General features: G+C 36.3%; 1 pseudogene; it reads right to left on the bottom strand.

Moving 5' to 3' along the window:
- Positions 1 to 420: 420 nt before the first annotated feature.
- The window catches only part of LOC102856084, a 26,734-nt pseudogene continuing 16,449 nt past the window's right edge, over positions 421 to 10,705 (bottom strand).

Genomic DNA, 10,705 nt, shown 5'->3' with positions numbered 1-10,705 from the left:
AATTCTATTTTGTTTTACTTAGTATCACATGCCTACATTCACACAGATTTTGAAACCACAGAATAAAAAAATTAACTAATAAAATAATGTTAATGTTTACTTGATTCTAAATTTAATCATAGATAAAGAAATAATGCACATTACAGAATATGTTTTCAAAACATTATAATTCATGCTGCATGTGTTTCCATTTTCTCATTATATTCAAAGATGCCAATTTAAATATTTATCAAATAATTTTTATGTATTGATATGAAAAAAGTATAGTTCTTGCTGATGAGTCTAAATTTACTCATATTTTTCATTAATAAAGTTATGAAATTTATAAAATAATAACATTTTCAAATTAATAATGACACGAGAGGCACAAACTATTATGTATCCTGAAATGTATTTTCTAGTTAGTAGGCAATGATATGATTATTGTGAACTGTCATTGTGATTCTACTCGTTTATATCCCAGATGAACTTCAAGGAACAGTCTTTCATCTTCCTTTGGAAGATCCTGTCGAACCTTTCACTCTGCTCCACAGTCAAATGGTTCTTCCAGTCTCCAATTGTACCTAGTGATTCCAGCACGAGAGCATCTTGGTTAGGATGCAGGATTATAAAGGCAAAAGTTAAAACTGTCCCACTTTAAACTCTTCTCTAAAGCAAGCTAAACATCTATGTTAGTTTTTCATCTTTCCTTACACAGGAATGAGTTAAGAAACTAACTTAGGATTGGAAAACACAATAAACAGTTCTAGTCCATTTTTCTGTGTGTTAGACTTCCATCAACTAATGCTATTGAATCATAGCATTTCTTTACAAGAAGAAAAAAAAAGACAACCACCCAAAACATATAGAGAACTGAGATATTGTAAAAATGTTTACTCTGTGTCAAGCACCATAGTTTAATATGCTATATAGTATACAGTATACGGTATTCAGTATATGGTATATGGTATATAGTATGGTATGGTATGGTATGGCATTTGTATATAGTGTATGTTATTGTTGTATACCATAGAGTTAGAACTGACCCAAAGCTGACCATTCAGTGGGTGTTCAGAGGCTGTTAATCACATGAGGGGAGATTGACCATCCTACTGTGGGGCAGCTTGTGGCCTAGAACTGCATGACTTCAGGATTACAGTGCAGCTTCTTGCCACTAGGCCACCAGAGCAGCCTATATAGTATGTGGTATATAGTATAGTATGGTATGGTATGGCATGGCATGATGTATTATGCTATGCTATGTTTTTTCTATTAATCATGTAGTACTTAAGGTAAACCTACTATGTAGGTATTTCTTCACCCTTAAACTTGGAAAAATGAGGAGAATAATGAGGCTTAAAGATTTTCAAGTAGTGATGTAAAGGCCAGAGATTGCTCAGAGCTGTTCTTATTGGACCCTGCTCTATAGAAATCTAAAGCCATCACTAAGTATTTTTTGTTTGTTTAAATGGAAACCAATAATTTAGCATCATCATCTATCAGATTTTCTTTTTACACATTCTTAAAGGCATTTACAGTAAACAGAAAACTCACATAGGCTTAAACATTTTATCATATCCTATTTTGTTGAGCAATGAGAAATATCGCTGCACTCTAGAAGATTCTAATTCATAGTGATCCTCTCTCAAATTTCTGAGACTAAATTTGTAATGAGGAAGAGTACTTATTTTTCTTTCTTACAGTGGCTAGGGGATTTGAACCTTCAATTTTTTTGGTTAGCAGGGCAATATACTATGTACTAGGCTGCAGAGCTCCTGAATGAGAAGTAAAATTGATGATAAATCCATTGCTTTAAAGTTGATTCCAACTTATAAGAGTTCTATGAGTGGAACTGACCACTAGGATGTCTAGTGCTTTAAATCTTTCTGTAAGCAGAACATCACCTAGTTCTGCCATAGAACAGCTGAAAGAATAATATGATTCACTTTTCTTTCAGCAGAAAAAATTTCTACATGACAATACATGGTGGTAACATAGAATAGTTTAAAAAAAGTATTAAATGGGGGATAACTTCAATTCATATTCTTATATAATTAAGAATAAATCAATATGTATCCTCATGGTTATAAATTATGGATACATTAAAGTATGAATGAAATAGAGAATTGCACAGGCAGGCTTAGAATAATTGACAATTAAATAATTGAGATGTTTGAATATAACAGGTATCAACTAGAAGTAAGATATATTCATGCTTTGCAATTTCTGGTGTACAATACATGAAAAATAATTGAATTAATAGTCAGTGGAGTTAATGAAGTAAAAAAAGCGGCCTAAATATGTTGTCCTTGTTGATAGGTGTCATCGAGTTGAGTACAACTCATAGCAACCCTACGAACAATAGATCTGAACCCTGTCCTATCCTGTGCCATCTTTACAATCTCTAACACAGGCTCATATGCCAGACTTCATGAAAGCAGTGTTAGTGTTTCTTAGATACTCTTGAGGGCTATTTTTAGTTGGGAATTTAGATTAGGGCTCTGGCCTCTAGATGTCCTTGTCACTTGGAGAAACATAGAGGAACTACTCCTAAATTCTCAAATAAGCCAAGCATTCAATGCAACTCTCAATGTTCTCGCTCTGCTAGAGTGCTAAAGCATCACCTTTGCGTAGGAAATAGCCATCGTTTTTTCTTTTCCCAACTTCATTTTTTAGAATGTCATCATAATTTGCTTGTGGATCATCCTTCATGTTCTTAAAAGTAGCCTGTCTCACAACAGCATCCACTTCCTCGTCACTCAGGTCTTTCTCAAGAAAATTGCAGATTTTAAGCACAGAACTTCTGAGATCCTAAAAAGAATTACATGAGAAACTGGTCACTTTATGTGTCATCTAATTACATTTTGAAGTAGCAATGGTGTTTGCACTCATTTGAAACCTTAAATTTGGCAAACATATGTGGTTTACTTTTTTTGAAAATGAATTTTTTCTTTGTCAGTTGTTTTTGAGAGATTACTGTTCTTGGAATTTATAAGGCTAGTCTGTTTTCATTATTTGCTAGGCCAATATTTTAGCAATCTTACATTAAAAAAACTGATAGATGAAAAAGAAGTTTAAGAGATGATAAAAATACCATCTCTCTGTGTTAAGAGTTCACAGTTTTATAAGGAAATAGGAAATTAAAACAGGAAACAGAAACACAGTAGCTCATAGAAAAGACTCATTTTATCCTGTAGGTAACATCTCTAACAGAACAATCTTTAGAAGAATAAAAGCATCTTCCAACTGAAAAAAAAAAGGCTAAAATAGGTCCCTAGAAAAGCTAGATAATTAGTTTCTGGTTGTAAAAACTCCAAATTATAAAGCTTATAATGCTTTTCATAGTGATTAAATTGAATGTTAATGACCTTGGTATTCAATCAAGTCTGAAGTATTGAAACTGGAGAACTGTATTGGGATGGGAGAAAAAGAACTTTGGAAAGCTGATTGAGTTTTTAGTCTTTTCTTTGTAGCTGATAGAAAGTGGAGATTTGAGAGTAAGGACTTGTGGATTCACGGTAAGGAGTTTCGCTGCTGACCCAAAGGTACTCTGTTAAAATCCACCAGCTGCTCCCCAGGGGAAAGAGGGGCATTTTCTTCCCATGGAGGGTTAGTTATGGATTGATTCTGACTCACTGGTACTTAGCAGCAATAGTTAACAGAGTATTATGCTAAACAAGGAAGCTCTGGTGGCTTAGTGGTTAAGAAGCTGCAGCTGCCAACTCAAAGGACAGGGGTTTGAATCCACCAGCTGTTCTGCAGGAGAAAGATGGACAATCCCCTCCCTGAGAGTTACAGCTTCTGAAAACCTGTTGGGAGCTTAATTATGAATTAGTTCCAACTTGGCAGCACATAAAAACAATGGTGATTGAATAACAGTTCTGGTAGTTTACCCTACATGGAATTGAGCTACTAATTCAAAGGTTCAAATCCACCAACGGCTCCTCAGGAGAAGGATAGATAATCATAGTCTTTGTGATTTACGGCCTTGAAAACCTTCTAGAATGTCACATAGGAGTTGATTCTGGCTCCACAGAAATTAGTGAGCAAATTATTAAATGAAGAAACTCTGTTAGAGCTGTTTAGTAAATACTCCAAAGCTAGTCAATAGGCCAGCAGTTGCAATTCACTAGCTGCTTTCCAGCAGAGGAATGAAATTTCCTCCTATAAAGATATACAGACCCACTAACCTGGTGGATGGCCTTTACAATTCCGATTTGACATATGTATAGCATATATGCAAGAGTTTTCAGGTTGCACATCCTGAGCCAAAACTTGAAACAGTCATGTCTCAATAGTACCAGAATGGGTCAGTAAAGTGTGTCTGAACATTTGCCCAAGAATTTTGGCTGGTGATGTAGAATTCAAAATTCATAAAATTATTTCCCAATTTGTTCCAATCTGACTACTGTGCCCTACATTACACATCAATGAATGTTTTTAACTCCCATTTTCAGTTTCTTTCTCTTAGATCTTAAAGGTTGTTTTCATGATTTTTGGTTGGGACACTTTTGATTTCTGCATCATCACACACTACTGACTTTCTCTCTACTTCTGTTTTTGCTCCTTTTCTGTTTTCTTGGAGGTTCATCTCTTCCCAGATAATTTTTGCATATTATAGTCTCTCAGAAATTTAGTTTCATTTTAAAATTCCTTTCTATGATTTCTCTGTCATTGCACCTATCTTTTTTCAGTTATATTCTATATAGTAAGAATGATGAAATATATGCCCTGAGCTCATGCCTCCTTTTTGTTTTATATTTTCTGCTTGTTTTTTCAATATCTCCATATGAATGCTTCTCAGTCATCTTAACCCCTGCGTGTCAAAACAAACTTCATGATCTTCCCCCTCAAATTTGATCCTATCACTATAGACACTATTATAAACTTGGGTATATGGACCAGAAATCTTGATACCTCTCTTTTTTTCAGTACCTTTATAGGTAATTCCTTTCTTTTTATCTCCTAAATAAATTTTAAAGCCATATATCTCATAATCTTGATGGATCTAATTAAAGGCACAATTGTGTTTCATTTAAGTGATGCAATGACCTCTATTTTGCCTATCCTGATTATTATCATATTTCAGTGCACTAATAGGAATGCTATTATAAAATTATCAAGTCTATTCCATTGCCCTTTTTACTCTTCAATGACCCTGCTATTTTAGAATTTTTTAAAAAATCACTAAAGATTTATGTTGCTGCTGTTAAGTGCAGTCAAAATGGACCTATTTGGCTGATCCTCCAGTGAGTTTTCAGAGACTATAAACTGCATCAGAAAAGCTGCTTATCTTTCTTCCCAGAGCAGCTTGGTAGATTCAAACCATGTGGCTTTGAGGTGGCAATACAACTATTTACCACCAGGCCACCAGAGCTGCATAGACCTGTGTTGTTATTATGCGCTTTTGAGTTGGAACTGAATCATAGCCGATCTTCCACTGGGTTTTCAGAGGCTCTTAATCTCATTGCAATGGATTGAGAATTTTCCTCTCATGGATCTGCTGGTGATTTCAAACATTTACCTTCAGGTCAGCAGTGCAATTCCTTGCTACTAGGCCACGAGACCTCACAGCATAGACTTCTAGGTCCTGCATGATCTGCCTCTTGCACAGCTCTGGGTCTTTATATTTCATGACTTACACCTAGATCTCTACATTCTTCCTTCAGTTTCACTCCTCAAAGATGTCATTTATTTTTTGGTTTCATAAAATTTCCAAATCCTGTTTCTTTGGTTTAAAATTTTCATCTCTCACCCTTCCCTTTGTTAATTTATATTGATCTAACTTGTATTTCCAATATTACTTCTTCCAGCCAGAAAATATTCTCATTCTTGACTATTTAAGATTCCCTTGCTATTAATCCGGTCCATCTTGACTTCATTATAATTGAATTTTTGTTTATACAATAATAATATACCTGAACTTTTCCATAATTAGAAATAATCAGTTTCTAATTATATATTTCTTGAATACATACCTGTTTCTACTTTAATTCTTTAGAAGATGCAATATTTCTTCTCTTGTTTAAGTATTTGTTTCATAGTTGTTCTTGTTTTTATGTGCCATCAAGTTGCCTTCGACTCATAAAGACCCTATGTACAATAGCTCTGAAGCCTACCCTACCTTGAGCCAGTCTGACTCTGACACATCTATCCCTATTGCCCAATATACTATATCAATCCATCTCATCTGGAGTCTTCCTCTCTTGAGCTGTCCCTCCATTCTTCCGAGCATGATATCCTCCCCTAAGGATTGGTCCCTCCTGGCCATATGCCCAATGTATGTGAGATGGAGCTTCAAAATCCTTGCCTCCAAGGAAAAATTAAGTTTAACTCTCTCCAAGATAGACCTATGTATTTTCTTGGTGGTCAATGGTATGTTCAGGACTCTTCTCCAGCACCACAACTCAAAAGCATCAATTCTTCTTCTGTCCTCCTTAGTCGTTATCCAGTTCCCTGATACATAGCAAGTAATTGTGAAGACTCTGGATTGGATCAGGTGCACATTGTCTCTAGACTGACACATCATTGCTTCTCAGTACTCTGGAAATGTCCCTGACAGCAGCTTTACCGAATATAATTTGCCTTTTGATTTCCTGACTGCTGGTGTCAAAAGTGCTGATGGTGGAGTGGAGTAAGTAGGCATCCATTATTTTAAACAAATTAATAGGTATGTACACATAAGTTAACATACTACTTGGACATAGTGATCATACAAAGTTGTTGTTATGTGCTGTCAAATTGACTACGACTCATAGTGACCTTATGAACAAAATCTTTAACTGTTCCCTATCTTCAGGCAATTTCATTGTCTCTGATACACCTGCCCCCATTGCCCCAGATACTGTGTCACCTCATCTGTTCCAGGGTGCTCTCATGCACTGACCCTCCATCCTCCTATGCATTATTTCCTTCACAGAACAGTAAATTTCAGATGTGTTTTGTCTACACAAGTTTTAATCAGATTGATTGCCATGTAAAATCATTGATGTGTAAAATCACATGAAATCTATATTTCAAGCTTCTTTTATAAAACAGGGAAAACATGAATCATAGGGCACACCTGGACGTGTGGAACTCCTCTCTTAGGAGTGATACCTCATCCTAGCGTTTTGCAGTGTCCTCCCACTCTTTATTTATGTTTGCTTTGGACATTTGGTTTTGCCTTTAAAGCTACAGGTGGCTTTATCAGAAGGCATCCTATAAAACAATGAGTCCTAGAGTCCTAGAATAAAACATTAAGAATGACTAATTAAAGGACTGAAAGCAGGGAATACCAGAGGAATGTCTATCTGTGTTTCATTGACTATGCAAAGGCATTTGACTTGTGTGGACCATAACAAACTGTGGCTGACTCTGAGAAGAATGGGAATCCCAGAACACTTGATTGTGCTAATGCTAAACCTATACTTGGGCCAAGAGGCAGTCGTCAGAACAGAGCAAGGAAACACTGCATGGTTCAAAATTGGGAAGGGTGCATGCCAGGGATGTGTCCTGTCTCCATACCTTTTCAACCTGTATGCAGAACAGATTATCTGGGAGGCTGGGCTCTATGAGGAGGAATGTGGGGTCAGGATTGGTGGAAGATCTATCAACAATCTGCAATATGCAGATGACACAACCCTGCTTGCTGAAACTGAGGAGGACCTGAAGCGCTTGCTGCAGAGGGTCAAGGACTGCAGCATCCAATATGGATTGAGACTCAATGTCAAGAAGACAAAGATTCTCACCACTGGAGCAATTGGCAGCATCAGGATGGATGGTGAAGAGATTGAGATTGTTTAAAGCTTTAGTTTGCTTGGCTCCACACTCCACACTCTCGGCACCAGTAGCTAGGAAATTAAAAGACATTTTGCGATGGGAACGTCTGCTGTTAGGGTCCTCTCCAAAGTGCAGAAGAGCAATGGTGTCTCTCTGGAGACTAAGGTGTGTTTGATACGGGCCATGATCTTTGCAATCACTTGTTATGCATCAGAGAGTTGGACAATGACTAAGGAAGATAGAAGGAGAATTGACGCCTTTGAGCTATGGTGCTAGAGAAGAGTATTGAGGGTACCATGGACTGCTAGGAAAACAAACAGATTCGTCCTGGATAGGGTCAAACCAGGCGGCTCCTTGGAGGCAAGGATTCTGTGGCTCTGTCTAACATACTTTGGACATGTTATAAGGAGGGAGCGGTCCTTGCAGAGAGATGTCATGCTTGGGAGGGTGAAGGGACAGCGCAGGATGGGAAGGCCCTCTATGAGGTGGATTGATTCAGTGACTGGGGTAATCGAGTTGGGTGTGTCAGAGACAGAGAGATTTGCACAGGATAAAACAAGGTTTAGGGCTGTTGTGCATAGGGTTGCTATGACTTAACAGCACATAACAACAACAACAATTAAAGGATGCCCTGAAAATTAGAAATTCTTAAAAAAGACTGAGTAATGCATAGATCTAAAAAGAACAAGGAGAATGTGGTTCACTCAAACATAAGAGAAAGATTTTAAGGAGAGAAGAAAATACCCTCGTCTTACCTTCTTCATATCCTCATACATCATAAACAGAATATTGAAATGATGTTTGTGCTCATACCAGCCTCTGACATGATCAAACCAAAGGCTTCCTACCACTGTGGGAAAGATTAATAATTAACAAGATCAAGATCTTATAAATTTTTTAAAAACAATAATCCAAACTCTTTCTTTACTATTTGTAGTCCTTGGAGGAAATAATGAACTTCTAACTACCGGGCATCCATATCATCTTCTTTTAAAAATAATTAGTGATTTAGGGAAGAATTATACTATTTTAACAGAAGTTTTCTTTAGGGAAAGGTGCTCTATTTGTGTAGAAGAACAGCACTAAAGGGATAAATAGATCAGTGATAAAACACTGAACTGTCTTCTTAAAAAGGATAAGAATCTTCATTTTCCTATTTCTTCTACTTCAAAACACATTTCAATTCAACCCACTGTTCTCTAGTCTAAGGATATCTTGGGTTCTGGCCAGCAATTTCCCCTATAATCTGACAATCCCTGAGTCTAATCTACGTGAGTGAGCATCCTGATTTCATATTCCACAAACCTCTTACCCTTATCTATATTCTTCACGAAATTCAGCAGCTGCCATATCAGGTCTCTAAGAAATCTGTGACAGGACAATCAAACTACATTTTCTGAATATTAGCTGTTCTGGAACACGGAGAGGTACGGGTCTAACACGTTCTTACAGAGTTGATCCCTATCATTGAAACTCATGTAAGTCAGAGAAGTAAGGTTGCCATCAGCAGAGTTTTCAGTGGCTAATTTTGGGGAAGTAGATTACTAGGCTTTTTTTTTTTTTTAAGATGCATCTGGGTAGACTTAACCTCCTAATTTATCAACTTTTTGGTTCATAGCTGAGTTTTTTTCCCATTTCACCATGTAGGAATTCCACTCTAGGCCAAGTTAATAGAAATTACTAAGAATGTTTATCATCCTTTTATAGGTTAAAATACTACCTAAAATATATGCTTTTACAACTTTGTTGCCCTTCAAAGGGCTCCTTGCAAGGAGGAGAAGGGCATTGAATGATAAATAAAAATCATACAAATCTGTACAAAATCAATTGCTTCAGTGGATTCTACCTTCAATTATCTGCCTTATCTAGCTCCAAAATATATTCCCTAAATTTGTGTATTTGGCTTAATAAGCATCATTACTTTGTACACATGTTCATTGGTTAATAGTTACCTTTTCCATCCAGAAACTGAGTCATGTATTCTTCTATAGTATCTGCAGGTTTTAATGTAACAACTAACTTCGAAAAATGAAAGAAAGAAATCAAAACATCCTTTGGGTTTCTGTAGACATAAACAATCTGTAGACGGAGAAGAAAAACTTTTCTTAAAAATTCCTGAGTTATCCTTCACAAATTTTTTAGCATTTGTACAATATTTCATTACATAAACACACACCAATATATTTACACAGTCTGTCATTACACAAAAACATCGGCTATTTATAGCCATTTAGTCTGTTGCTATCATTTCCTATTAAAAGAGTTGTTACAATACATGCCTTTATTGACATAACCCTTCAAGTGTATAGAGAATATGCCTGGAAGTGAAATTGTTTACTTATAAAGTTGACAAATATTTCAAATTTTTTCTCTTAAAAGTCAGGATGCTCTGGTGGTAGGTAAGGAGATATGCTGCCAACCTAAAGGCAGAAGGTTCAAATTCAGAGGCATCCAGATTGGCAAACAGATGTTTAAACTGTTACTAGATGCAGATGATCTGATAGTGCATCCAGAAAACTCCAAGGATTCACCAAAACTGGTTACACTTACTAGACCAGTTTAGCAGAGTGGCAGGATACAAGTTCAATATACAAAACAGTGAATTCCTCTACAGTAATAAAATGCAGAAAAGGAAACGAAGAAAGCAATACCATTTAAAATAGCCAACCCCAAATTGAGATACTTGGGAACTGGGAACAGGGGATAAACTTAACTAGAGACACAGAAGACTTTTATAAAAAAACCAACAACAAACAAACAAACACAAAACCACCTGCAAAATACTACTGTGAAAAATAATGAGAGCCCAGCTATATGGAAAAAACGTTCATAGACAGGAAGACTCAATATAGTGAAAATGACAACCCTACCAAAAGCAATCTACACGTTTAATGCAATCTCAATACAAATATCAAATAAATTTTTCAAAGAGATAGAAAACGCATTTGGAGGGTGCTCTGGTGGC

Source organism: Elephantulus edwardii, unplaced genomic scaffold (genome assembly GCF_000299155.1).
Source record: "Elephantulus edwardii isolate Elephantulus edwardi_28Jun2011 unplaced genomic scaffold, EleEdw1.0 scaffold00002, whole genome shotgun sequence".
NCBI lineage: Eukaryota > Metazoa > Chordata > Mammalia > Macroscelidea > Macroscelididae > Elephantulus > Elephantulus edwardii.
Note: the sequence above shows the minus strand (reverse complement) of the source record. Positions and strands in the feature narration are given on the sequence as shown.